The sequence below is a fragment of the Equus asinus genome, chromosome 4 (genome assembly GCF_041296235.1).
Source record: "Equus asinus isolate D_3611 breed Donkey chromosome 4, EquAss-T2T_v2, whole genome shotgun sequence".
Classification (NCBI taxonomy): domain Eukaryota; kingdom Metazoa; phylum Chordata; class Mammalia; order Perissodactyla; family Equidae; genus Equus; species Equus asinus.
Window position 1 is genome coordinate 131274144 of NC_091793.1, and position 27463 is coordinate 131301606.

The following is a 27463-nucleotide window of genomic DNA, read 5'->3' on the forward strand; positions in this document are numbered from 1 at the left end:
CTTGGCAAGCCATGCTGTGGTAGGCATCCCACATAAAGTAGAGGAAGATGGGCACGGATGTTAGCTCAGGGCCAGTCTTCCTGGGCAAAAAAGAGGAGGATTGGCAGCAGATGTTAGCTCAGGGCTAATCTTCCTCAAAACAAAACAAAAACATCCCTTGATGACTCATACCTACCACAATGATTCATAAGCTACAACTTCAGTAATTGTCCATTCTTCCATTTTAAAATGGAGTAAACTGTGAAGACACTGATTTAAACAAGTGGCAGTTGACATCATTCTGTGTCCCAGAGGGCTGGTGACGTGATTTGAGCAGTACCAGCTTCCCACCATTAGCAACACACCCTAAAGGCAATTATATTACCCAAATTTACAAAAAACAGAAGACAATGTACCTGAGTAGATGAGAAGGGAGGAAGAGAGACTTTTCTAAGGGCTTATCAATTCCAACGTTCTATGATTCTTAGAACATTTTTTTATAATCCACAGCCAGATATTTTCCTGTATAAAAGGAAATAAGACCAGGAAGGAATTGGAAACAAGAGAGGCAAATTTGAGAGAAGGAAAATGTACGTAAGTTAATAGTATACTGAATGGTCAGATGTTGCATCAAGACTCCCTAAAGACTGAGGGGCAGCAAGAAAAACCACTGGTTACCGTAGGCAGGAATGTAATGTCAAAGACGGGAGCAGATTGTGGTCAATATCAAATTTTCCAGACTTCACACTTTCGATAGAGTCTGCTCTGTATACAGTTTGTTTATTTATTAAGTCCCTTGTGGAAGAAATCTCCTGTGAGTTAGACCTATTAAAACAAACTTTAAAAATGAACTTCTGGTACAAGGAACATTTACAAAGGTGGGCACTTTGAGTAAGATCAGCAAAGTGTCAGCAAAATCAATGTCATGTGAACCTTGTTTCCTAAAGTTATCACGGAAACAAACTGGCTCCGAACTCTAGGAGTTCATGATAGAACACTTGTAGAGTTGATGAATTGGTTGTACTTTGAAGAAATAAAGTTCTCCATAAATATTCACATATTGCAGACCCTCCATAAAGAGTGAAATAGTAAACTAAAATGCTTGGAATCCGTTGCTATTTAATCTATTTGTCCCTTAGGAAAGTTCAAGATAAATGATAATTGGTTAATATCTTAAATTATTATATATACATTTATATTTTAACAGTTGCTAAATTGGGTTATCACCTCAGTAGGCTCATCTAACATTCAATCAATAGCCACATCCACTTTAATTCATTACTCAATGTTTACTGAGTATTTCCTATGTGCCAGGCACTGTGCTAGGCACTGGGGATGAAATTGAAGCAAGTGGCCCCTGCCCTCATGAAACATACATTCTAGTGGAGAGACAAATACAAAATAAATAATCACAAATAATTTATTGCAAATTGTGATAAGCACATTGAAGAAACAGGATAAGGACATACGGGGGTGGTGCCTAATTTAGACTAAGGGGTCAGAAAAAGTCTTTTGAAAAAAGCAAAAATTAAGCAAACACCTAAATACATGAGAAGTTGGTCTAGTAAAAATAGGGTAGGACAATCCCTCAAATTTTCCAGGCAGAGGTCCTGGGCCTTCTGTACATTCTATCCAATTATTCTTGAGCAATCTTACTCAGTCCTGTGGTTTCAAATATCATCGAAACACTGACAACTCCAAAATTTATGATCTGACTCACACTTCTCTTTGGAGCTTGACCTGGATATTCCATTACCTACTTGACATCTCCACTGAGATGTCTCGTAGGCATCTCAGACTTAAAACAGCTCAAACTATGAAGTCTTCATCCCCCACCCCCACCTGCAAATCTGCCCCTCTTCCAGTCTTCTCCCTTTTGGTAAAAATACCTCCATCTGTATAGTTATTGATACCAGAAATCCAAGAGTTGTCCTTGACCACCTCCCCACTCCCCCCCTCCCACACACACACTCTTAGCCAGGCTATAGCCAAGGCTCATCAATTCTACCTCCAAAATATACCTCAAATCTGTTACTGCTCTTGACACTGCTTCTACACGAGCATCTTGTGCTTGGGTCACTGCAATAGCACCAGTGAGTTTGGATCAAATTCAACATCCATTGTCTGAATCCAGCCATAGCTCTGGAGCCACAGACTGAGCATGTCAGTCCCAGACTTGTGGAAGAGTCTCCTTCACTTAATATTTTCCAGAGTACGTCATGGCAAGTGCTTTCGGTTATATTATACAAACGACTTGGCAAAATTTCTTTTCTGATGGCTAACAAGGCTAACAATATCTTGAAATTAATTTTCCCCTATGACACCCAACTGAAAGGGACAATTTGGAGAAGAAATATATCCACACTATTGCTGAAAGAATTGAAATAGTTATTTCACTGGATATCTATGTTAAAAATGTCAAATTGAATCTCCGATTTAAAAAATTCAATCTCCAATTAAACACCAAACATATCTTAGCCTAAAGTGGTACATAGCTTCTTTAAAAAAACGTTTTTAACAATACCCTCAAAACACAGTATAGTATTACTTCAAAATTTAAAGAACTTATTTTTTTAAAAAAACAAGACTAAATTTTTAGATGAATTGTAATTTAATTTATTTAACCATAATTTACTTACCTTGTTGTTACCTGATACCTTGTTTTCTGTTAGTGCTTCAGTATGGTTCAAAAGACTTATTATTGAATGGAAATAGATTAATCCTTTCTGGGTCTTTGATTTGGAGTTATTTTTGAAAGAAAAATAGCCTTTGAAAGCAATCTCAATTTGTGATTAAGAATATTTACCAGTATATAACATCTACGTCCATTTGCAATAGGGATGTGGGAAAAGTACTGATATTATCACAAGATGAATTTTACTACATTCTAAAGTAGAAAGCAATGCAAAATTCTATGGATATACCGATCAATGTTTATAAACTATAAAGGACAAAACAACTGGATAATATTTATGGCATGGGATGGAAAACTTCAGTAAATGCGCAATTACTGCTGTTTATAAGACCACTAATTATCTTTATAAAGCACAGTTCTGAAGCTGCTCCATCATTCAATGGCTATGACTCTTAATTTGGGTAACAATCTTGAGTGCTTAAGCTCTTTGTCCAAGGATTTGAGAGATTGTATTATCCATATTTGTTTTGATATTAGACAAGAGGAATTTCCTCAAGCTTTTGATGTGAGGTAAGCTATGCCCAAAGAAGTTCAATGGCTTGTTCTTATCAAAGCTTTTTCGGTGAAGTTGAATTTGAGTGGTAATGTCAAATATGAAGAAAGGTCCCCAGCTCTCATTCTGTCTTTTTCTTTTTAAATAATTGTAGTACTTAATCTGCAACCATGACTTAAGATTCATGGTTTCATCCAATCCTTTTAGAATTTAGACTCATTTCTACCTGAGAATGTGGTCCTTTCATCTGGTGATCAAAAGATAGTGCTTCTCTGTTTTGAAAACTAAAATAATAGATCTTCATGTGGTAACATCTACTCACTCTAGAGCTGGTCTGAGTTAAAATATGTTAATAATTGAATGGTATTTAATGTTTGATCTTAAAACATTTTTTATGTTATTTATAGAATTATTATACATTAGAGGATGTTGACTTTTGCAGAGAGAGACTGTTGTTTTCCAAAGCCATTCTTTATCCAATGGACTAGATTTCCTTGCAGAGGCAGGAACTCTGATCTTGCAACGCACAAATATCTGCGAACCATTTCTGCTTTTACATTGACACATAGAGGGGAGGTGGACAGGAGAAAATAAAAAATATTTTTTTCTATCTACAAGACGAGTTTGTTTCTTTTTTATTTCTCTGATTTAAAAATATTTCCCCTTCTGAATCTCACAGTGTGATAATCAAACATTAAAAAAAAAAGTTGAATTAGAAATCTTCAAACCCACATTCAAGTATTAAAAGATAGGCCTATTTTATTTTGAAAAGAACTCTTTACTGTAACCTGACAATTCACAAATAAACAGTTTTTACTTCTCTTACTCATGACCACATTTCCAACTTTAGTGGTAGAATGTTGGTTGTGTTAACACAGAGCAGTGAATACTTTCCTATTGGTCCAGTATATAATCTGTGTTTTGATTTCTTGATACTTGGATATATTCCAAGGGTTTTGCCTCTGAACATCTGGTTACTTTCTGATCCTGATTACTCTATAATTCAGGGATAATGTTTTTAAGTCTCTGAATTTTTGGTGTTATATTCTAATCCCCTTAAGGGTTCTCATATTTTTATTAAAATTTAATATTATCTCTTTTATTAGATTTGCATCCATATAAGCCACCTGTTCCAGTTGTTCAACTTGGTACGCCTCCTTCCAGCTACTGTTAAATGGCTTGTAATCGTTTTCTTTTGCTTGCTCATTTCAGGGAGTTTGGAATGTATCAAACTCTGGTGATCAGGCTCTTGGAGTCTTTTGAATAGTGACGGATTGACCGAAAGTGTAAGATTATGTATGAGTAAAGATGCTTTCAACTTTAAGGAACAGAAAACCCATGTAAAAGTCACTTCAACAGTAAGGAAAATTATCATCTCACATAACAAGAATTCTAGAGATAGGGCATTTCCAGAGTTGAATAATTCAGTGATTTAGCAATGACATCATTTTGCCCAGATGTTTTCTATCTTTCCACTTTCCCTAATTCAGTGTGGTGTTTGTCCACTTGGGCAGGTTATTTCTAGGCTTCGCATGTAGATGACAAAGTCTCGAGGCAGAAAAGGGAAATTTCTGCTTCTACATATCTTGTTAGAAGGAAGAAACCTTTCCCAGAGGGCTTTTTGGCTTATTGGCCAGAATTATGTCACATACTTATTCCAGAATTAATTGTTAAAACGAAATGGAATATCACATTGGCTTAACTTGGCAGTGGTGCAGGGCACATGGAGGCCCTGATAGGGATCCTTTCTGAGTTCACAAGGTTAAAATCATTTCTCCTAATAAGGCTAAGATGTTATTTGCTTTTTCACCCCACTTATGGTGCAAAAGCAGTAGTGGTGGGTAACACTTCCAGTTGTTTAGCACAGACAAAGGCTGTGGCGCCAAAATGTACTAGTAGTCATTGTATTCTTACCTGCCCAGCCTTCATATGAAGTCTATTGTCGTCTGCATTGTCTCCCGGTGCATGCTGAGTGCTCTCGCTATCTCGGTCTACTAGTGGGTGGTTGAGTTGTCAGCTGAGATGGCCACTTTTTTCATGGAACAATTTTTTCTTTTAACTTGAAAGACTGACAAACAAAATATGGTTATTCAGACTTCGGTATTTTGCAGACATTTCCTTGAAAATGAACAAATTGAGCCTGTCACTTCAAGGAAAACAACTGACAGTATTTGTTGCAAATGATAAAATTAAAGCTTTCAGGTGGAAATTAGAATGCCAGATAACTTGTATCCACCACTCTGAGCCTGGCAGCTTTCCAGCACTTAAATATTTTTCTGATGATATTGGTGGTGATATTAACAAAAGTGATTTTTTGATGTGGTATGATGAAATGTGTCAGCCTTTGAAAGATCCCATAACTCAGCGAACCAATATTTTCTCAATGACTTATGCATGTTAGATCCATTCAAAGACCAAAATAGACTAACAGTAAATTTAAGGGTGACTGAATATAAAATTTCATTGATCTGTTTTCAGATTCCACATGGTAATTAACCTTCGAGGAACTACCACTTTTTGAGTTTTAGTGTAGTATCAAAGAGAATATCCAAAATTATCCAAAGAGGCTATTAAAACACCTATTCTTTTTTTTTTAAGATTCTACTTTTCCTTTTTCTCCCCAAAGCCCCCAGTACATAGTTGTATATTTTTAGTTGTAGGTCCTTCTAGTTGTGGCATGTGGGGTGCTGCCTCAGCATGGCCTGATGAACGGTGCTATGTCCATGCTCAGGATTTAAACCGGCGAAACCCTGGGAGGTGGAAGCGGAGCATGTGAACTTAACCACTCGGCCATAGGGCCCCCTCCTAAAATACTTATTCTTTTTTCAACTACTTATTTGTATGAGGCTGGATTTTCTTACTATATTTCGACCAAAACAAAAGATTGAATGCAGAAGCAGATACGACAGTCTACATCTTCTATTAAGGCAGACTTCTCAAAAATTTTTTCTTATTTTGAAAAATAGTTATTTTTCCAAAGAAGTATTATTATGTATAATAATATGTAATTCGTTTATTATTTTTTAAGTGAATTAATATACTTAAAATTTTTATTTTTGGTTTCTAAAATGGTAAATATTGATAGATATGACTCACATAAACAAATGTACTTTGCAGTCCTCAATAGTTTTAAGAGTGTAAAAGGATCTTGAAACCGAAAAGTTTGAGAACTATCTGGTTTAGACTAATCAAAAATTTACCACTTGGGGCTTAGCTTCAGTCTCCCCTGTGTACATGATTTTATGTTTTTGCAAGAAAATCAGGATTCTACTAAACAGGAAAATGAGGGGAGGAACGTAGTTAATGGCTTGATTAGACAGGAATGATCTGCCACAGTCAAGCTGAAGGAGAATTTTTCCAGTGGCATGTGGCAATCAGCAAACTGTGACCTGTCTTTGGGAAATGTTAGCAAAGAGTTTTCAGATCTCAGTGACAGGGACTTCATACTGCAGATACTCCTGGGCTGTCCAATTCGAGGGGAAAGCTTTCTTCAAAAGCTGCAAGTAGGGAGTGGACAGAGGCAGTTAACTGCCTTTCATGCCCATTGGAGGTCAACCTGAGTTTCTGGTCTGGCTCCCAAAAGCAATGATGTTCTTTGACCCAAGCTGGGGATATTTGTTTCTTTCCCAGGGAACACAAAACAACGACTTCCCATATCACTGTCTCATATCAGGACTGGAGGTCTCAGCTATACCTGGGCTCACCTCAGGCTCCATAGGTCAGCCAAGGCTGTTTTGTTGATGGATTGGTAATTATTCAGGAAAAGCAGTGACAGGAAAGGGAGCAGATAGAAATAGAATCAAACAATATTTGTATGAGATCAGAGAGGATAATAGTGGTCAAGGAAACACTCATGGCTATATACAAGGATCCTGTTGGATGGCTGGGGAAGTTATGATGCTCTTAACCATGAGTGAGGACACAATAGAAACCACAAGATTATGGTTTAAAATGAGGGTTTCTCCTTTGAGTGTACTGAGTTTAATACTTCTGAAAGTCTGTAGGTAGATAAGTCTACTAGGCGGTTGGAAATATGGTCTGACCTTTAAAAGAGAGATTGGGCTTAGAATACAGATTTTGGAGTGTTCAACATAAAGTTCATAGTTGAAGATGTAGGAATTTGTGAGATTTCGGTCCCCCTGAGAGATAATATAAAGTAATAAGACAAAGCAGTCAAAGGTGGAAACTTAGGACATATCACTTAAAGGACGGGAAGAGGAGGAATCATTCAGTATTGGAGACCAGAAGAGAGTATTAGGCAGGAAGGGAACAAAGGAAAAGCATGACTGAAGATGCTAAAGAAAGAGAGTTTTCACAAGGAAAAGATCATTCTACAGTGCAGGATGAAGATTGTCAAAAGGCAACAAGATTTGGCAAACAAGCAATCAATGATGACAAAAAAATAAACTATTTTTAGAACAGTTTTAGATATGCAGAAAAACTGTAGATAGCACAGAAAGTTCCTATATACCTGACATCAAGTTTCACTTATTAATACTTACATTGCTTTGATATATTTGTTACAATTCATGAACCAATATTCATAGATTATTAACTAAAGTCCTTTTCTTTTTTTTCAGATTTCCTTAGTTTTAACCTAATGTCCTTTTTCTGTTCCAGAATTCCATCCAGGTTATCACATTACATTTAGTTGTAGTATCTTCTTAGGTTTCTCTTGGTTGTGACAGTTTCTCAAATTTTCTTTGTTTTTGATGACCTTGACAGTTTGAGGAGAACTGGTCAGTTATTTTGTAGAATGGTCCTCACGTTTTTCTCATGATTAGCCTAGGATTATGGGTGTTAGGGAGGAGGACCACAGAGGTAAAGTGCCATTGTAATCATATTATATCAAAGGTACATATTTATCAACATGATTTATCACTGTTGATGTTGACCTTGACCACCTGGCTGAGTTAATGTTTGTCAGGTGTCCCTACTGTAAAGTCACTCTTCTTGTTCCCCTTCCCATACTGTACTCTTTAAAAGGAAGTCACTGTGTGTAGCCCACACTTAAGGTGGGGAGTTGAAGAGGGAATATCTACATAAATTACTTAGAATATCCCTGCATGGGATATTTGTTCTTTCTGCCCCGCTTTTAAATTTACTTAATCATTTACTTATATCAGTATGGACTCCTGGATATTTATTGTATACTTTGGGCTGTAACCCAAAGCTATTAATTTTGTTGCTCAAAGTGTCCAGCTTTGGCCTTTGGGAGCTCTTTCAGTGGCTCCTGTGTCTCTTTCACATACTGCCTTTCAATAATGACTTTTGAGTGAGCCATTTCACTAGAGTGGGGAACACAGGCATAACAGTGTGTTGAGCAGTAAATAAGTGGTGAAGCAGAAAAACAGTTAAGCAGTGACTCAAATCAAGGTGAGGCATATTATCTGTCTTTATAAGTCCTTTAGACATTTTAATCTCATAAAAACACAAATCAAAGTTTTGGCTGTGCCATGAAAATCCTCAAAGCAATAAAAAAAAAAACAGCCCAGAGTAATCAAATTGGATGAACACTGAGGATGCTACTTTAAATTTATATCTGAGACTGAGAAAATAGTTACTGTCTGTTCTTACTGCTTTTATAATTGGAGTACACTAATTTTTTCTTTTAACAGAGAGTAATGTGGTAAACGTTAATTATAATGTGAGTGTGCCAGAATTTTTGATGTACTCAAAACTTCTCTGTGACTGCGAGCAGTGCAAGATTATAGAGAAAATGACTTGATTTTAGGTCTCATTTTAATTCCTGCAAAGACTTGATCTTTAGAAATGCTATAAAAATGTTTTCCAAGGAATAGGTAATTTTTCTCACAGTGAATATATTCTAGCAGTAAAGCAAGTTAAAAATATTTAGAAGACAAAGGTTGGGTTCATTTTGTTCTCTGAACATTTCCTCATTCAAATTAACTGCTGAATTTTTAAAATTTTACAGGGGGCAAAAGAAGCAAGTGAGGGTTGGAGGTGTCATTTGATAGGTGTGGACAGGTCAAAGATGAAGGAACAAATTAATTCATAACTCCTTCCACATATACTAGTATCAGCCATGTTTCATGTATTGGGTCCAGGGAAGTCATTTCCAGCAGCCATTACACTAGTATTTACTCCATATCTACTTTGTACCAAGTAATGTGCTAGATGCTGAAGATACTACATTGAACAAGTCACAGTCCTGCTACTAAGCAATTGGTGAGTATAGGAGACATAGATTGTGGGTAGACAAGTAAACCACAAGTACAGTACCCTGCAAGCTATGTGCTACATTTGTGAGCATGTAAGAGGTAGAGCTAATCCAGAATTGGTCTGGGAAGAGAAAGGGGTGGGGAAGCTTCTTACAGTGATACCTAAACTGAATTCTGAAGGACAAGTAGGAGGTGATCAGATGAAGGAAGAGGAAATGTGCAGAAGAGAGGAAGCCCTTGAGACAAGGAGAAAAGCATAACATTTGAGGGAGTAACAGGTCTTCCAGTATGGCTGGACCATAGAGTTCTCGACCTGCATCATCCAGTAGAAGTATAATGTGAACCACTTACGTAATTAAACATTATTCAGTAGTCTCATTAAGTAAAAAGAACCAAGTAAAATTAATTTTAATAACACTTTAGCCCAATATATTTAAAATATTATCTCAGCATTTAATCAATATGAAAAGTTAGACATGTTTACACTTTTTTTGTACCACGTTTGAGAAATCCAGTGTGTGAATTAGACGTACAGTAGTCTTAATTTGGACTAGCCACATTGCAAGTGCTCCACAGCCACCTGTGGCTAGTGGCTGCTACATTGGACAGTATCATTGTAGAGCAAAGTAATGAGAGAGAAATCTGCAGAGATAATATGGGAGCAGATTCAGTAGGATATTGTGTGTTGGTGAGATTGTTTAACCCAAGGGCAATGGGAGGCTTTAAAAAGTTTGTGCATGGGAGTAATCTGATCAAATTAGTGATGACTCTGGGGTTCTTCTGGTCAAACATGGCAGCTAGAACATGTGTGCTTAGTTTTGCTCCTTCACTAAAACTCACAAAAAGGGTATTAAGAAATAACAAAGATATATCTATAAATACAGACAAGATAATGGGCAAGAGTAACAAACCATTTTTTGGAAGACGGAAAGGGAATGGTGAACTATTTCCTCTGGGAGCTTAGTCCCTGGAAATGGGAATAGCGGGGAGAGGGAGGCCCATTGGTGCTCCAGCACCCCAGAGACACTCAAGAATTGAAAGCACGGGGCCCTTCTGCAAGGAGGTGAAGGGCATGCCTGGAAGCAAGAGGATATTTGGAAATCTATGTAAGGAGCAGACTCCTCGATTTCTCAGATTATGAATGTGTGTATTTAAGAGAGTTAAAGCCTGATCTTTACTGAAGTCAGTAGCAGACACTTGAGACTGATGAAATAGAGGACAAGCATAGTATTCTAAAATATAAATCCCTGGAGAAAAGCTAAAATAATTGAGGGTTTTGTTCTGGGAAGGGAGATCCCGGTGATAGACTGCTGATTTTATTCTATTTTAATTTTTTTTAATGTAGTTAAATATATGTAACAAAATGTACCATTTTAGCCATTTTTTAAGGTATAATACTCAAGCAGAGGTTTTATTGACATATTTATCAGTAGATGAAGCTGAATCCATGTATAATGTATAAATTTCACTTTTTTTCCCGCTACTAAGACATCAGATAATTGAATGAATTTAATCATTGTATCTTTTATTGTGATAAAATATACATAACATAAAATTTACATTTAACCATTTTTTTTTTATTAATGTTATGATGGATTACAAGCTTGTGAAATTTCAGTTGTACATTTTTGTTAGTCATGTTGTGGGTACACCACTTCCCCCTCCGTACCCTCCCCCCACCCCCCCTTTTCCCTGGTAACCACCAATCAGATCTCCTTCTCAATATACTAATTTCCACCTATGAGTGGAGTCATATAGAGTTCGTCTTTCTCTGACTGACTTATTTCACTTAACATAATGCCCTCGAGGTCCATCCACATTGTTGTGAATGGGCCAATTTTGTCTTTTTTTATGGCTGAGTAGTATTCCATTGTGTATATATACCACATCTTCTTTATCCAATCATCAGTTTCTGGGCATGTAGGCTGGTTCCACGTCTTGGCTATTGTAAATAATGCTGCGATGAACATAGGGGTGCAACGGACTCTTGAGATATCTGATATCAGGTTCTTAGGATAGATACCCAGTAATGGGATGGCTGGGTCATAGGGTATTTCTATTTTTAACTTTTTGAGAAATCTCCATACTGTTTTCCATAGTGGCCGTACCAGTTTGCATTCCCACCAACAGTGTATGAGGGTTCCTTTTTCTCCACAACCTCTCCAACATTTGTCACTCTTGGTTTTGGATGTTTTTGCCAATCTAACGGGGGTAAGGTGATATCTTAGTGTAGTTTTGATTTGCATTTCCCTGATGATTAGCGATGATGAACATCTTTTCATGTGTCTATTGGCCATATTCATATCTTCTTTTGAGAAATGTCTGTTCATGTCCCCTGCCCATTTTTTGATCGGGTTGTTTGTTTTTTTGTTGTTAAGCAGTGTGAGTTCTTTGTATATTATGGAGATTAACCCTTTGTCGGATAAGTGGCTTGTAAATATTTTTTCCCAATTAGTGAGCTGTTTTTTTGTTTCAATTCTTTTTTCCCTTGCCTTGAAGAAGCTCTTTAGTCTGATGAAGTCCCATTTGTTTATTCTTTCTATTGTTTCCCTCAACTGAGGAGTTATAGTGTCCGAAAAGATTCTTTTGAAACTGATGTCAAAGAGTGTACTGCCTATATTCTCTTCCAAAAGACTTATTGTCTCAGGCCTAATCTTTAGGTCTTTGATCCATTTTGAGTTTATTTTGGTGTGTGGTGAAAAAGAATGGTCAATTTTCAATCTTTTGCATGTGGCTGTCCAGTTTTCCCAGCACCATTTGTTGAAGAGACTTTCTTTTCTCCATTGTAGGCCCTCTGCTCCTTTGTCGAAGATTAGCTGTCCATAGATGTGTGGTTTTATCTCTGGGCTTTCAATTCTGTTCCATTGATCTGTGGACCTGTTTTTGTACCAGTACCATGCTGTTTTGATCACTGTAGCTTTGTAGTATGTTTTGAAATCGGGGATTGTGATTCTGCCGGCTTTGTTTTTCTTGCTCAGGATTGCTTTAGCAATTCGTGGTCTTTTGTTCCCCCATATGAATTTTAGGATTGTTTGTTCAATTTCTGTGAAGAATGTTCTTGGGATTCTGATTGGGATAGCATTGAATCTGTATATTGCTTTAGGCAGTATGGACATTTTAACTATGTTTATTCTTCCAATCCATGTGCAAGGAATGTTTTTCCATCTCTTTATGTCATCGCCTATTTCTTTCAAGAAAGTCTTGTAGTTTTCATTGTATAGATCCTTCACTTCCTTGGTTAAGTTTATCCCAAGGTATTTTATTCTTTTCGTTGCGATTGTGAATGGGATAGAGTTCTTGAGTTCTTTTTCTGTTAGTTTATTGTTAGTGTATAGAAATGCTACTGATTTATGCACGTTAATTTTATACCCTGCTACTTTGCTGTAGTTGTTGATTATTTCTAATAGTTTTTCTGTGGATTCTTTGGGGTTTTCTATGTATAAGATCATGTCGTCTGCAAACAACGCGAGTTTTACTTCTTCGTTACCTATTTGGATTCCTTTTATTTTTTTTTCCTGCCGAATTGCTCTGGCCAGCACCTCCAGTACTATGTTGAATAGGAGTGGTGAAAGTGGGCACCCTTGTCTTGTTCCTGTCCTCAGAGGGATGGCTTTCAGCTTTTGTCCATTGAGTATGATGTTGGCTGTGGGTCTATCATATATGGCCTTTATTATGTTGAGGTACTTTCCTTCTATACCCATTTTACTGAGGGTTTTTATCATAAATGGGTGTTGGATCTTGTCGAATGCTTTCTCTGCGTCTATTGAGATGATCATGTGGTTTTTGTTTTTCATTTTGTTGATGTAGTGTATCACGTTGATTGACTTGCGGATGTTGAACCATCCCTGTGTCCCTGGTATAAATCCCACTTGATCATGGTGTATAATCTTTTTGATGTATTGCTGTAATCGGTTTGCCAAAATTTTGAATGAATTTAATCATTGTATCTTTTATTGTGATAAAATATACATAACATAAAATTTACATTTAACCATTTTTAATTGTATAATTAAATGGCATTAAGTACATTCACAGTGCTGTGCACCCATCATCGCTTTCCAAGTTTTTTTCATCCAAGTAGAAACTCTGTACCCTTTAAACATCAACTCCCCATTCTCTCTCTTTCTCAACCTCCCATCCCCCAAGGCCCTGGTAACCTCCATTCTAGTAATTTCTGTCTCTATGAATTTGCTGATTTTAGGTGTCTCATATCAGTAGAATCATAAAATATTTTTGTCTGACATTTCACTTAGCATAACGTTTTCCAGATTCATTCACATTGTAGCATGTATTTCTATTTGAATTTTAAAGCTAATGTCAATGTATTCCCTTGATCAAAATAGAAATTAAAACAAACAGAACTTCGCAAAGTAATGCCCATTCTATAGGTATTGACAACGAAGCTGAATCATGAGGTTAAGAAGGGTCTTTCAAGGTCACAGTTGGTAAATAGAGCTGGGGATCCAGTTTGATTCTATCTCCTTGACACTTCTCAAATCCAACCGTTTCTCTTTATCCATGATGACTTCTCATACGATTATTGCTATAACAGCTTCCTAATTGTATTAGTTTTCTATTGCTGCTATAACACATTACCTCAAACTTGGCAGCTTAAAACAGGACAAATTCACTATCTTACAGTTCGTAGGTCAGAGGTCTGTCTGACACAGGTCTCACTGGGCTAAAACCAAGGCATCTCTCTGCAGGGCTGTGTTCCTTCTGGAGGCTCTAGGGAGGGACCCATTTCCTTGTCTTTTCCAGCTTCTAGAAGCTGCCCACATTCAATTTGTGGCTTTCTGTCTCCAGTAACATTGCATCTCTCTGACCATTCTTCCACAGTCACCTCTCCCTCTCACTCTTTTCTGTCTCCTTCCACTTTTAGGGACCCTTGTGATTAAATTGAGCCCACCTGGCTAATTCAGGATAATCTCCTTATCCCAAAGTCAGCTAATTAGCAACCAAATTCCACCCCCAATTTCAATTCCTTTGCCACATAAACTAACATATTCTCCGGTTCCAGGGATTAGCACGTAGACTTCTTTGGGGGGACCATTATTCTGCTCACCTAACTAATGCTATTGTCCACTTCCTGTGTTCATGCCACTTGCTGCTTAAAATCCTTCAGCAGCTCTTACTGCCCTCAGGGTAGCATTTGGACTCTTAGACATGGCACCCAAAGGCCCTGCTTACCAGTCCTGTCTTTCTCCCAATCCCCCATGCCAAAAACACACACCGACACCATGTGTTTCACTTCCCCCAGCTGAGAATCACGCTTTCACTCACTTCATTCCTCTGCTTCAGTTGATCTGCCCCCTGCTCTTTATCTGGCGCTCTCTTACTCATTCTTTAAGTCAGACCCGGGATGTCATGTCCTTTTGGCCGTTTTTGGCCTTTGCTGTCATAGCAACCCATACCTATCTCTAAGAGCACTTGCCACTCTGTATTGTAATTGCCTCTTTAACTACTTCGCCAACTGGACTATAAGCTACTTAAGGGCAAGAATCATATTTGTTCACACTCATATCCCAGCTACTTCACATAGTGGCTTGCACATAAAAGGAACACAAACTATTGCTTGAAGACACTTCCATCCCTCAACGCTTTTATTTGTTTCTTTTTTCCAAGGTAGACTTGCAGCGGATGCAGATTTACATAAATCTAACGTTGAAGTGTACCTTTAATTCCCTAAATGAATTTCACTTTAAATCTGCTGGGATATATTTGTCTGCACCTGACCAATTCTTCATTGATTAGCACATTAGTAGTTCATATTTACATGACTATGATCAACGTCATTAACATACACCTGATTCTGCCTAACTTTTAATACAACGTTACTGGCATAAATATCTGAACAACTATATCAAATCACCATAAAGAGCGGAAAGCTTTCAACTAAGTGTGTAACCAGATTGGATAATTAACATTCTAATTTAAGAGACTGGAATAAACATCTCCTTGGAATTGATTCAAGCTAGTCAAGCTGAAAGATAAAGCAGAAAAGAAAAACTGTTTGTGTTATAAGTATCTTGAAATGTTTTATTCTATTCTTTATTTCATTTAAAATTTCCATTGACCTGAAACACTTGCAGACTGGGAAGACACCAGTTTATGGTTCTACTGATTTTTTTAAACTACCAACTTTTGCAGAGAAAGTAACATAGATGTCCTTACAAAAATCGGGACCTGCACATAGTCTTGATGTAAAGGCAAGGTGTAATATAAGGGGTAAGAGCATAGCCTCCAGAGCCAGACTGCCTGGACTGGGGTCCTGGCTCTGCCACATGCTATATAACCACCTCAGTTTTCTTCATCTGTGAAATGGGCAAAATATCATCTACCTTCCAGGGCTGTCATAGGAATAAAATGAGTTATCATATATAAAGCACTTGAAATGGTACCTGGCACATTTTGAACCATACACCTTCATGTGTTTAGGGTAGGAAGAAAGTCTGAACATAACTGCTTAGAGAAATCATCGGATGCTGTAGATGAGATCATCAGGTGTAGTAGGTTGCTAACTGTTGGGCACTGTCAGAATTGTTGCTCACAACACATCAGGAAGTTTCTAAAACTTCTCTAAAGATGTGTGCTGGTAAGAAGAGGTCGTTTATGGGATTTTATGAAGAACACAAAAGTGGCTTATTTTAGTAAAAATAAAATATGATTTGAGCTTTACATAGAAACAAATTCGGAAATCTCTGCAAATTACTCATGTTTTGACAATTCACTTATTGCCTTCCCTAATATTTAGAATTTTGCAGCATTCTTGCTGTCAAATTTTTAATAAATAAAGGTAAGGAATATTTGTTAAGATAAACCAAGTGTGTCTTGATTTTAAAAGAGATACTTGATTGCTTTCATAAATGTCAGTTGTGAAATGGTCTCATTATTAATTAGCTTGGAAGCCCTAGGCAAGATTTGAAATTTGCTCTCATATGATGACATTTTAAAATGAATTTTAAAAATGAGCTTATTAATTTTAACCAGTTAAACTAATGAGCCTGTTTTTAAAAATATTTACATGGTAACTTATTACAAATTCATTTCCATGTTGATAATTTTCCTTAAATTGAAGTGTAACCATCCACAAATACTCTTCAAATTTAGAATATTCATGTGGATATGTATGTTACTTTTTAAAATTCCTTTGGACTAGGAGCTAAGGTTTGTAAAGCTGATTTCTGCTTTGCCTCCAGAGTCCAAGAGATCCAAAATGGCTGCCTGTTGGCATCTAGGCCCCATCGTTGGTACAAGTGGCTGCTCACCAAACCTACTGTTTTTCTTCATCTTAGTATTCTGTGAGTGAACAAGGCTGGCTGGAAGCAAGATTAAGAAGTTGACAATTTGTCTAATTTTCCTTCTGTCCCTTTTACCACACTACCACTAGGAATCTAGATAATCACGCTCCCTATTTAAAGCTTCCTCTTCAGAAAAGACCTGAAAAAATATACTCACAGGAGTATAAATAATAAAATGGTAGTAAGTTCCCCCAAGGTCAAGGTCCCTTTGGTTTTGAAGGCCCAGGAATGAAGTTCCAGATGTGGAATTCCAGGGATCGAGCACAGTCGAGTAGGTTTGGGGTGGGAAGCCTTCAGGGGACCATCACGTGGGCAAATGTGTGGTCTGCCTGCCATCCTGGCTCTAGCTCTTAGCTTCTTGCTCTGTTCATTCTTCTGAGTGGGCCTCCTCTTTCCCCTAGGCTAGATCTCATTCTTATTTTCAAAACGACTTGCCATGGCAAGTCAGAGGCTTTAAGCTTCTCCATTCCTGTCTTTCTTCCAGTGGGGATGTCTAATGCTAAAGGCCTTTGTTTGTATCGTGATGAATTGAAACTAAGGGGTCTGGCTAGTCTAATGTTAGCATCATCCAGGCAAATCATACAGAAGTTAATTTTTCCATCATGGTCGAGGAGTTGCTTGAATTGTTTTGTTTCATTTCTCCAATCTATTTTTGTTTTTGCAGACAGCCTGAAGCCCATTTTATTGCATCAGCCTACCAACGCACAATGATCTCACTTGACAGGCACATCAGTCCAATTTGTCTCTCAGCAGGGTAGGAGGGATCATCTCTCCCTGCCTTTGCGTACCCTCCTCAAAGTGGTGGGCTCTGTGGAAGAGGATGACCATCCTACTTACATGAGTCCTGCTCTTTAGAAAGGGGTGCAAGGGCAGCTGTGATCCTCTCATAAGAACTTCCATGCAAGCTCTCAAGGCCTGTTTATCTTTATTTTAGGAATGGCAAGTCTTTAGATGAGACAGTGGAGCCATAATTTCTCAAGGGAGCAGAAAAACACTGCCCCGTAGGCCCTACTTCCCATCCTGACCATGAGCTTGACAAGTTAGATGTCACACAGTGCCACAGGCCTCAAAGAACAGGAATGCGATGTACTTTTTACATTTCTCTCGCCTCAGATCTGGGGCTGGGGCCTCAGTTTCCAGGCTGAAAAACAGTCTCTAAAAGTGAAGAGACGGTTGTTAATTTTACTTCCCACCTCAGGGTTATATATCAATGCAATTTAGTCTTCCTTGTACTCTTGTCTCTAGGTAGAACCTTGTCTGAACTAAACTTTTTTGGCTATGTAAAAATCAAAGTTTAAACTGAACATGAATTTAAGGAGCTTTATCTTTGATTATTACTAATCTTGATTCACAGAAAGAACAACTGAGTTTGAAAGGTCTGATTTCTTAGAACCAGTCATGTTCTTTATAAATTTAATTAAAGTTTCTTTTTTTCTTTAAAGATTGGCACCTGAGCTAACATCTGTTGCCAATCTTCTTTTTTTTTTTTCCTCTCTCTTTTTCTCCCCAAAGCCCCCGAGTACCTGGTTGTAGATTCTAGTTGTAGGTCCTTCTGGTTGTGCTGTGTGGGATGCCACCTCAGCACGGCCTGATGAGTGGTGCTAGGTCCGCTCCCAGGATCCCAACTGGAGAAACCCAGGCTGCTGAAGCAGAGTGCGCGAACTTAACCACTCGGCCGGGGCCAGCCCCCTAACTAAAGGTTCTTAACTTTATTGTGGATGATGACATTTTCCCCTCCACTAGAGGGAAAACTAAGTTTACGACACGGACTTCCTTTAGTCAGAACCAAAAATTGAGGTATGAAGTGTGGTTCTTATTTCCTTTATTAAATGTAGCTGGTTCTTTTCTAATCCTCTGAGGGGCAGAAAAGGCCATTGGATTTATTATATCATGCCTCACAAAGGTAGATTGGTCATGTTTAAAGTTTAGATATGTGAAATAAAATCGAGACTGGAACAGTGTAAGCAAAACAAATGAAAGGTAAACCATTTACACACAATTCAATACTCTTTCTTCCCTCCAGGTATTGCAAATCACCTATACTGTTTTTATAATTCAGTTGAGCTTCTTTATGAATCAAATGAGGTGGCTAGAAAAAAAGTCTGACCCTTTCACATGGTTCTATGATTCTAACCTATTAGAAATTCCTTACCTCGACACGTTCCTTGTATATTAAACATACGTTATAGCAATATTTTTGCCGCACTCTCCATTGTTTAACTCAGCAGGTGATTTTGAGTAAGGCTGCAAGTCATTTTCTAAGATTCCTTTTCCCAATAGGAAAAGCAGTAGACTTGTTTGCAGCTCAATCATTTGCCCTACCTAGTCATTTTGCTTTCAGTCCTGCTGTAGTCAGTGTGCATATACTTGATCACATATGAATGTTTGGGTGAGCGTATCAAAGTGGTAGGAGATATGGTTTATTTTCAAGTACCTTACGCTATAGTTTTATGCAGGGATGATATTTAAAATACATAACAATTAGTAAAGCATAGGCACTAACCAATTAGAATGGAAGTCCTTGATATGGGTTGGGTCCTGCAGGTTTCCTTCTTAACCAAGTATTAACCCTTTAGTTCTTGAAATGTGGGAGGTCTGGGGAATCCTGAGAGAAGGGGCTGGTACACGGGTGGGAATTATGGGGGATTTTGACTCAGAGCTGCAACTATTGACCAATGTGTATGGAAGTATTTCAATATTGGATCAAAACTAAAAAGCAGTGTGGGTGTGGGTGCCCTAAAATATAAGGAATGTATGTACTATATCTTATTGATATTTCGAAGAAAGGTACTGCATGTATTTTAGAGGTGCTAGTAATAATGTGTTCAATAAAATAATTATAAGCCTTAAAATATGAGGGTAATTTGGCAGCTTTTTATGCATTGGATTCAAAAGATGTACTATATTCATTTTATGAAATCTAAGGTACTTTAGTTCTGATTTTATGAAATCTAAGGACCTTAGAATAAGTTTAGACTAATTCACTTAACTCATCCATGAATCAGAGGACCATGGTCACTGTCTCCCACAGTTAGTGACAATGGTGAGCCTTGAAGCTAGGACTCAGGCTTCACCTCTTTCTTCTACACCTCAGGACTTCTCCCTTTGCCTAAGAGCAGCTATGGAAACAGCAGGAGTGAGGTCAGCGGATTGGCTCTTCCAAACAACAAAAAAAGGGATATGAAAAGCTTGGTATCCTGGCATTCACTAAGCACCTAAAATATATTCTTGCAGAAATAAAAAACAAACGCAAGGAGCTAGCCAATGGCATTAGCAGTTAAGTTCTTCAGCTCCCCTAAGGCACCCTGGGGTTTGCCAGTTTGGATCCCTGGCCTGGACCTACACACCACTCATCGAGCCATGTTGTGGCAGCATCCCACATACAAAATAGAAGAAGACTGACACAGATGTTAGCTCAGGGACAATCTTCCTCACCAAAAACAACAACAACAAAAAAAACAAAAGCAAAACAACTTCCTTCATGAAGGTAGATATGCAGAACAGGGGGAATATGTAACCATACCAACTGGGTTTGGATCCCAACTCTCCTCCCTACCTGTTCTGTGATCTAAGGCAAGTTACTTAACTTCCTATGCCTCAGTTTCCTGGGGTAGGATAATAAGGCCTACATCACTGTGTGAGGATGATATTAATATATATGTAAAGCACTTAGGAAGTATCTGACACACAGCAAAGTTTGCTATTACTATTGATCCTAGTTTTATGCACGCTGCTAGATATCAATAAGGCACCCACCCCCACAACACACCCTATTAAGTAGATTCTGGGGGGACACAGAAACAGGCCCACCCGACAGTACAGATGAGCCACAACATGGACATTAAGTGAGTGCCAGGAAGCAGAGTAATGAAGCAAAGAGGTGTCCAGAGCCACCCTGTACAAAAAGTATGGGTTGTGAATTGCTTCGTAAGAGGGGAGGAGACAATTTAGGCGGCAGGTATGCTGTAAAGGAATGGGAACAAGAATAAGCGCGACGTAGGCAGGAGTCCATGGAATCCCTTGGCTGGATTGGGAGTTTTGGCTGTTGGGTGTTAAGGAATAATCAATGAATGAAGCAGTAGGAGGTGCTGGAAAACCTTGGAAAGTTTCCAAAAGCCTCAAGAATTCCTCTAAACGCGTGACATGCTTTTTGGACTCAACTTTTTCTTTTAGGCTTGGAAGGCTCACAGGAATCGCGCTTTAGAATAAATGGGGCCGCCTTAGAATAAATGCGGCCGGGGCGGGAGGGCGGATGGGGTGGGGGGGTGTGAGAGACTATGCAAAAGACCTCGCACTTAGCCCTAAATAAATATCAGTTCCCTTTTTGCTCTATGAGTCTGAAGGTTTACTTTAACAAAGCCGAGGGGTTAAGTTAATGTAGAGAGTTTAACTCGTGTACATATAAACATCCTGACTTACCAATTTGAAACCTGGCTAAAGCAAAAGACCTTCCATTACTCATCCGCCTTCCCAGGGCCGCAGCAACTGACTAGCAAAGCCGGGAGGGAAGGCGACCGGGTAAAGGGAGCTGCACGCATGCGTTAGAAGCCGCCCAACTCCCCCGCGGCGTCCTTTCTTGGAACAAAACTAGCGCCGAGCCTCGGAGCTCCGCAATTTGCGTAGACTCGAATTTCCTATTACCCCGACTGCCTGTGTGAAACCCGTGAGTGGTGCAGTTCCCCTACGCAAGTTACGTTATCCGAAGTGAATGGCTGGGTGGTGCTATACGCCCAGAGCGTAGCACCCATAGGCGGACGGGGTGCGGCTGCGCAGGGACCTGAGAGGGCCTTGTACGCCGCTAGCGTAGTGTGGTGTCTGACGTGCGGGCCTCCGCGACGCAGTTAGCGCAGCCGGCTTTGGTGAATACACGATTTGGTGCAGCCGGGGTTTGGTACCGAGCGGAGAGGAGATGCACACGGCACTCGAGTGTGAGGTAACTATAAAACCCCGATTTGTTTACATTCCCTCCCCCAGAACCGGCCCCGTGCGCGGCGGAGCCTGCGAGTCCCGGGACGGCGGGGGGGTGGAAAGGGAGACAAGTACCGGGAGTCGGGGCTCGGTCCTTCCCGGCTCCGGGCGCTGCGCTGCCCGCGCTGCTGCAGGCGGCGGCGGCGAGTCGGAGCGGAGCGCGTGGTGGGCTGCGCGTGGGCGCCGCGGCTCCTCGTGTGCGCTCCGGGCTGCCGCGGGCTGGCCAGCCGGCAGCCTCCGCCCCGCGTGCGGGGCCCGGCGCCCGCCTCCGCCGCCTGCCGAGGCCGGGGCGCCGCGCGGGGAGCGGGGGAGCGAGCGCCGGGGGGGCGGCGGCGGTTGGGGGGCTGCGCGCGGGCGGCCCAGGGGCTGAGGGCCGCGTCGCCGCGGAGGCGGGGACCCTGGGGCCGGAGGGTGGGAGGATCCGCGGTCGGGTCTGGAGGAGCGGCGGCGCGGAGCCCCCGGGTTCTCCCGCTGCCGCCCTCCTCTGCCGTCTCCCGCGGGCTCGGGCACCCCGGGATGCAGCCTTGTGCTGTTCCGGCCCCGGGAGCCTAACGGCCGGCGCCGCCTCCGCTCCCGCCGTCCTGGGCCTCGTGGGGCTGCTTGTCTCCCCGCCCAACCGAAAAGCGCAGGCGGGGGAGTAGCACGCCAGCCTCCTGGGGTCCCCGGAGCGGGGGCCGGGGCGGCGGCCGGAGGGGCTGGGAGGTGCCCGCACCGCAGCCGGGCTTTGTTCTGAACGCCGTCGGCCGGGGGCGGCGGGGCCCGGCTGCGGAGGGCCGGGGGAACCTCCGCACCTCTCCTCGCTCCCCGGGCCTGGGGGGCTGCCGTACCCCCGGCTGCTCCCCCGGGACCCCCGGCCCGGCTGCGGGGGCGGCGCGGGTGCGCGCGCCGTGACGTCGGAGGGCTTCCTGTGCTGCCGTGGGCGTGCTCACGTGGGAGCCTGGCCCGGGGCCGTCTCTGCGGGCCAGCACGAGGGCATCGCGCGGAGCCGCGGGCCGCGCTGGGGACGGTCGTGCGCTCAAGCCCCTGTCCAAGTGAAAAAGAGTGACATTAAAGCACATAATTCCAAAAAAAAAAAAAAATGATGGTAGGTTCTACTGTCTCTTAACGTTTCATATAAACGTTTCATGTAACGTTTCACGTCTTTTACGCCTTTGAGTGTCATGGTTTTATCTTGGAACTGAGTCATTGTTGATGGAGCAACACTCGCATGTGACGGGTTTGCGTTTTGTCTTTTGTTTTTGGATGGGTGTCTCAATTCTACATAAGAACGAGCAACTAATATACAGGAAGAGCTGGAGATAGAGAATGTAGTTGATTGTACTAGTGCAATTGAAAGCCTTAAGCCAAGACTTGTGTAGTACTGTTTGATATTAGGACTTCCTGTTCTACAAATTTTGAGTACCTTATGAATCAGTCTCTTGTTCTAACCCTTGGAGGTCCGCACCAGACAACCCACATGCCTACACGTGCTGAATATTCTGGTAGGGAGAGAAAGACACAGACACTATCAGTGATGTACTGGTGGGACTTTAATTTTTTGTGTGTGGTGAGCCTCAGAATGATGATTCTAAATGTGTGAAATACATAGAATTACAACAGAAACTAATTATATTGAAATATAATTGTCAAAAATATTAAATGTTATGATAGAGTAATCCATGCTTTGGTAGAGCATTAAATATCAAGAGTAGTGGCAGGTCTAATAATGGCTAATTTCAAACTAGTGAGCACTGTAAATGACTTTAAAGAAAGGAATTTGAATGATTTCTAATTACATCAGGTACTGCGTATTATTGTGATTTTTGCTTACATTTGTAACTGAAGGAATAACTAAATAGAGATTATAGCTAAGGTGTATCTTTCTTCCCTCTCCAAATTCACCGACCTTCTGAATTCTGTAGAGTCCCCTGAGTAAGAACGCCTGTGCAAGAATGACTTTGATGCTACTTTAAAAGAAGTGGTAGGGAAGATTTCTCTCATGGGGTGACATCAATAATATATTGCACAATAACCTGCACTTGTTCTTCCTGTTACCAATTTCTATTCCACTAACGTAGTTTAAAAGCTAACACTGCTCTTGCCCTTTGTTGAGCACCTGATATGAAGTACTTTGAGGAGGCCTCCAGTTTAGTGTGCAAGCACTACTCTAGGGCTTTTTTTTTTTTTTTTAACTGACTTATGGAGAATGTAGGATATAGGTATTATAGCTAAGGCAATTATTCAACAATGGGAATTTTTTATTATTGAGGTCACATTGGTTTATAACTATATAAATCTCAGGTGTACAGCGTATTTTTGACTGCTGTGTAGATAGCATCGTGTTCACCACCCAAAGTCTAATTGCCATCTGTCTCCATATACATCTGCCCCTTTACCCCTTTAGGGAGTGCTTTTAATAAAAAGAGTGTACCTTGCTGCTGTTCTGTCCCCCCCACCTCTCCTCTACCCCTAGTATTGGAAAGAATTGAGGGCTTAGGAGTGAGACTTAAGGTGCAAAACCAGGACTCATTATTACCTAGTTTGGGCACCCTGAGCAAGTTGCTTTATCTTAATCTTTTATCTGTGACTTGAAGTCCTAGGAAACTTTACCTCATGGCTTTATTGTGACCACTGAATGACATAATGAACCAAAGGGCTACAGGTACTTAATTCATTTTACCTTTTCTACACACAGACGTTTCAATTTTTCATCAGTGGTTGAGGGACTGCTTTCTGTCTCTTCTTTCCCCCTGGTTGTTGATCACCCCCAGAATGAGGGTTAATGGTGTCTACTGGGCCTTTGCTGAGATTATCCTGTTGTTCTGTTACTCATATGTGATAAACCGTAGAATTTTTTCTGCCTCTCTTGCATTTTCTAACTCTTAATAATTATAATGTACATCTTGTTTTCCATGCCAGACTAAGTTTCTTGAGCAGAACATATTCCACAGCTTTTTGTCACATAATGCTCGTAACACATTTTCAATGAATGTGCAAAGCTTGGTGGTTAAGCTCCTTAATCAAGTTTAAAATGTTAATTGAGTGAAACAAAACTTAAATTTAGCATCAACCCAAGGAAATACTTTGGATAGAAATGCCAGCCCTTGTCTGTGCAGTGCGTACTTCAAAAATGGAAATGCCATGGGTTTTGGTTTATATCAAAAGGACGTGATCACTAGTGCGTTTTAAACTGATGTTCACAATAGCAAAAGAAGGTACACAGTAGAAAGTGGAAAAGAAGTGTAGGCAGTCAAAACAGAAAGCTACATTTTTCTCTTTATAACAGAAGTTTTATAACCCTATAAAGTCATCTTTCATTAGAAGTGTAATTCTCATTCAAAATATGCTAACTTTAGCTTAGAGTTTACGGGTGGAGGCGTGCTCAGTCTGTCCCGACGGTTTGATGCTGCCCCCTAGTGTTTGAATCCCCTGGAAGTTTCCTTGAGTTTAGCTTCACCTTCCCTTCCCCTTTTCCTGAAACAAGATCTATTTAAATGACAGATTCTTTACTGCTACAGATCTGGTCTACCCTGGGATTTCCGCCAGCTGGTTAGCTGGCGTGGACATGGTCATTTTGAATTGGTTGACTTCGATTGTTTTAAGCCCCTAGTTTTCCCAATCGCGAGTGAGTGTTAGGTGGAGATAGAACTGTGTAACAGTGGGTTTCCTTGCAAGAGTATATGTGGGATTTTTCAAAACAGGAAGAGGGATATGTGTTAAAAGTGTATCTTTGTAGTTGGCTTTGTATGTGAATAACAGCAATTCATTTAATCTGGGCTTCTCTTTGTTTTAAAGAGTGATAGAAAATTTGTTTTCTGGCTTAATTTACTTCCATGTAACTTTATTGCCTCAACTGTACTGAAAATAAAATTTGAAAATGTTAAAATCGCATGGTGAGCTTTTTTTAAGTTCAAGTTTATTTCGAACTATGACTTTTTCTTAAAGACTGGCACCCGAGCTAACAATTGTTGCCAATCTTCTTTTTCTTTTTCTGCTTTTTCTCCCCAAATCCCCCCAGTACACAGTTACATATTTTTTAGTTATGGGTCCTTCTAGCTGTGGCATGTGGGACGCCGCCTCACATGGCCTGATGAGCACCATGTCCACGCCCAGGATGTGAACTAGCAAAACCCTGGGCCGCCCGAGAGGAGCGCTCGAACTTAACCACTCAGCCACGGGGCTGGCCCTCAACTATGACTTTTATAGAATGACTTTGGAAAGTAGCCTCAGGGAACTTTAATAACCACAAGATTTCCTGTTGTCATTTACGTAAACTCTGAGGTTTCAAATTATACCAGTTATCAATATTCCAAACAACTTTTTTCCTTTTCGTTATTTTCTGTTCATAAATTCTGTGAGTGGGCTACACAATGACTTTTAGGTTTTTCCAAAATAAATAACATTCTCAATAAAAATTTACCACAATCTGAATGTTCAAAAATATGTTCAGTAAGTATGCAGGCAATTTACAACTGACAGTGTACAATTTTAAATAACAATAGCATATTATTTTCAGCTGCTTATGAGATACACTTAATGTCCAGACATGTTAAAACAGAACACAGTAATTTATTGTCTTATCACGTAAGTAACTGTCAAATTCTATTTTTCTATTCTATCAGAACAAGGGGTGCCGGCCCGATGGCGCAGCGGTTAAGTGCGCACGTTCCACTTCGCGGCAGCTCGGGGTTCACTGGTTCGGATCCCGGGTGTGGACATGGCACTGCTTGGCATGCCATGCTGTGATAGGCATCCCACATATAAAGTAGAGGAAGATGGGCACGATGTTAGCTCAGGGCCAGGCTTCCTCAGCAAAAAAGAGGTGGACTGGCAGTAGTTAGCTCAGGGCTAATCTTCCTCAAAAAAAAAAAAAAGAACAAGGGTTTTTTTGGTTGCTACATATAAGGATTGGATATTTAATAGATTTTCCTTTTTTTAAAGATTTTATTTTTTCCTTTTTCTCCCCAAAGCCCCCCGGTACATAGTTGTATATTCTTCGTTGTGGGTCCTTCTAGTTGTGGCATGTGGGACGCTGCCTCAGCGTGGTTTGATGAGCAGTGCCATGTCCGCGCCCAGGATTCGAACCAACGAAACACTGGGCCGGCTGCAGTGGAGCGCGCGAACTTAACCACTCGGCCACGGGGCCAGCCCCTAATAGATTTTTAATAGTAAATTTTTCATGGTAAAAGATCTTAGACTGAGGTAGTGGTCCTGGTGACAGTTTTGTAAGGATAAGGATAAATTATAAAATCTTGTTCAAGTAGTGTTTATTTTCACTAAGAGTGAGTGGTAGATGATTTTATAATTACCTAATTTTATATTTTAAAATTACTCATTATATTGTTGATATTTTACTGCTTAAAGAGAGGGAGGTATCAGATAATACTTACCCTGCTATTAACATTTCTAGCAGCCATGTTTACCCTATGTGCCCTACTTTTGAGGACCATCCATTCCATTTAGAAGAGGTTTTTGGGGATTAGAAAGGTGAATCAGAATGTTGTAGGAATTATCCTTATCTTATTAATATAGTAAGATTATGTACTTTCGTAAGACCAGAAGTATTGTTGTTGTAAGAATGACTGTGAGCTATGTATGAAAAAGTTATTTTTAATCCTCTAGTAATTATCTAAGACTTGTCAGTCAGTGATCATTTTAGTTTTTAGATTTATTTTCATTCATATAGGAAGTAGAAAATCTAAGTCGCTGTCAGTTCTTGTAACAAGATCACAAAGATAGACATCCCACTCTATTACTTTAATGTCTGTGAATAAAAAGAAACCAATTCAGGTGTGTCCTCACACCTCTAAACTTTTTTCTGAATTCACTTTATATATTCTTTGAATTTTTGAGTTTTAAAATAATG

The 27463-nt window shown here is 40.0% G+C and overlaps 1 protein-coding gene and 1 long non-coding RNA gene across 7 annotated transcripts in view; one reads left to right on the forward strand and one right to left on the reverse strand.

Annotated features, from left to right (window-relative positions):
* SLC39A10 (solute carrier family 39 member 10) overlaps positions 1 to 27463 on the forward strand; it is a 124487-nt gene that overhangs the window by 44381 nt on the left and 52643 nt on the right. Inside the window, exon 1 of one of the 6 annotated variants that reach the window (XM_014835171.3) lies at positions 21332 to 21583. The exons of 4 other annotated variants lie outside the window; for them this stretch is intronic. The gene's annotated coding sequence lies outside the window, so the exon portion shown is untranslated. Of the gene's footprint in view, positions 1 to 21331; positions 21584 to 22636; positions 22703 to 27463 lie in introns of those variants that run through there. One more of the 6 variants, XM_070508277.1, reaches the window with a different exon arrangement.
* On the reverse strand, positions 394 to 21148 carry LOC139045138 (uncharacterized). The gene is made up of 3 exons (XR_011502956.1): positions 21070 to 21148; positions 5082 to 5235; positions 394 to 501 (listed from the first exon to the last, which is right to left on the reverse strand). It is a non-coding gene; the product is annotated as an uncharacterized lncRNA (long non-coding RNA).